The 2,386-nt window shown below is 38.4% G+C and overlaps 1 pseudogene; it reads left to right on the top strand.

Moving 5' to 3' along the window:
- The first annotated feature begins 1,567 nt into the window (after positions 1-1,567).
- Positions 1,568-2,063, top strand: LOC109213953 (annotated as a pseudogene).
- The last annotated feature ends 323 nt before the right edge of the window (positions 2,064-2,386 follow it).

The following is a 2,386-nucleotide window of genomic DNA, read 5'->3' as shown; positions in this document are numbered from 1 at the left end:
TAAAATAAAATTAAAAAAAATATAATATAAAAGCAATTATATGGAATCACAAAGAAGTAAAGCAAGAAGAGAAATAAAAGATAAATAATGTACAAGAAAAATATATCTTCTAAAAATTTTAAAAGAATTATAAAATTAAAAATAAAAATTAAAAAATTAAAAAAATTAAAATAAAAAAGTTATAGAAGAAAATAAATTATAAAAGAAAACAAAGAAAGATTGAAAGAAACTAAAAAGCAACCTTGTAATTACAACGGTGTAAATTACCAGCAATTCTCACCTCCCCTTTGAGAATTGGAGAGAGTGTAATTACACCCCTCCAATTACCCCAATTCCATGCTGATCAAGTAATTACTTGGCCAAAACAAACATAGCCAAACGTGTGTAATTAACAACCAAATCCAAATCCAATGGTGACTTTCCAAACATGCTCCTAATGTTGACTAATCACGCTTAAAAATATGGAAGGAGAATCTTTTGTGTGTGATTCTTGGAAAGAAAAGAACTTTATTTCTTTGATTTTTTAATTTTTATATATGCTTTTTGGCTAGTTTTTGATAAGTCTAGTGATCAATGACTAGAGGTTTGGTAAAGTTAGGAATTTTTTTTTTTTTTCTTTTTTTTTGGATATTCTTGTAAGGATTCCCCAAAGAAAATGTCAGACCAATTCGGTTCATATTGCAGCCCAATATTCTCCTTGGATAAGATGGCCTCAAAAATTTGGATTTATGGCGAGTAGTTAGACGCCCAGAGTTTTGTAACTGCGCAATATACGGAAGAGTCGCCGCCATTTACTATACGGACTAACGCTACGTGTAACCGTCAGATTGCACGCCCACTAGGCAACATATAATATAATCCATTTTTCTTTCAGTTCTTTGACTTGTACTCTTTCCAAATATAAAGCAAAATCAAATTCCCTATTCGGATTTATCTTATCACACTTTTACCCTCCGCCTTCTGAATTTCAATTTTTGTTTGATTCCTTTCCTGTCATCGTCCTGAAAACAAATTCAAACTCTTACTTTTTCCAGCGATCATTTGCTCTGGAACACCGTAATCATGGAGCCTTCTCACAGTCGCTGAAGGTCTAGAACTTTCCGACGATTCAGATTACGGATGGACGACGAGGCAAGGCACCAATAACGGACAAGTGTAAAAAGAACAATACGAAGATGCCGCCGACTATCACGCTTCAACGAGGACTCCACCGCGTTGGAGTAGCAAAACCCTAGACGAAGTCGATTCTAAACTCAAAGAAACTAAACTTAAAGTACGGCTTCAGCGGTGAAAACGCCGTCGCAAATCTAAAAAAACGCCGTTAAAGTTTTGTACTTGCAATGTCGGCGGGTTAACACGCCCGAAAGCACAAATTGATGAACGGCATATTCTTCAGAAGAGCTAGCGTACTATGAATTTGTTTTAAAACTGTAGTTGAAAATCGACGGTGGATGATGAAGACCGATTGATTTACGTTAATTGGTCAAGTCGAGAGGGGTTTTTGTGTTTTCTGTGCAGGTGGCAGGAAGAAAAATAGGCTAGGTTTCGACTGAATGGCAGTTGAAAAATGTTTGGAGATCAGAGGAGGGGGGTTGATTTCTGGGATAAAGGATGTATGGGCTTTGAAATTCTTTGCGGATGATGAGTACAGGAGTTTATTAGTGAGTTTTCAGAGACTGTTTGTTTGAGAGGATGTGGTAATGAGAATGGGAGGCTACAGACGGCACTAAGTGAAAAGACTTTTACGGAAAGGAATTTATTGGGATTGGTTAAGACCTGAGAGATGGAAATGATGCAATCGTGGGAAGATGCGATTCTGGAGTGTGGGAGGGGGTTAGCTAGTGGGAAGAGGTCCCATGACGCCGGTGAGCGGATAGCCAAAATTTGCTAGAGGAGTTTGAGGGAAGCTGGCTCTACTGGATGGAGGAATACAGAGTCTGCATTAGGGGCCCTTTGGATAATAGTTTCGTTGTGAATGATCAGGGCGGTGCAAGTTGTGAAAAATTTCAGCCTGGATCCATGGGAAAGGTGTTTATGTTAAATTTGATTTGATGAAAGGATAAAGGGGAAAGTTCAACCCCCAAAAAAAAGCGCCTTTTGATGGCGTGGAAGAAAAGATAATATGAATGACAAATATGAGCCCTTTTAAGCGAAAGGGAAGCCTCGAGCTACGGGGATTCACAGCCATTGGATATTGAGTACACCGGGAGTAATCGTCTCACTGATCGGAAGTTTTGAGAAGAGGACGGGAACTTGTGAATATTACCTCGAATGGAATGAAGGTAATAGCAAATGAACCAAGGGTCTCACGGTTGGGATGACTTCCGGAATCGAGACAGCATTGTTTGGGTTTGGATGATATAACCATGGGATGTGTCAGGGGCAT

This window comes from Nicotiana attenuata, unplaced genomic scaffold (assembly GCF_001879085.1).
Source record: "Nicotiana attenuata strain UT unplaced genomic scaffold, NIATTr2, whole genome shotgun sequence".
NCBI lineage: Eukaryota > Viridiplantae > Streptophyta > Magnoliopsida > Solanales > Solanaceae > Nicotiana > Nicotiana attenuata.
This window is presented reverse-complemented; position numbering and strand designations above follow the sequence as displayed.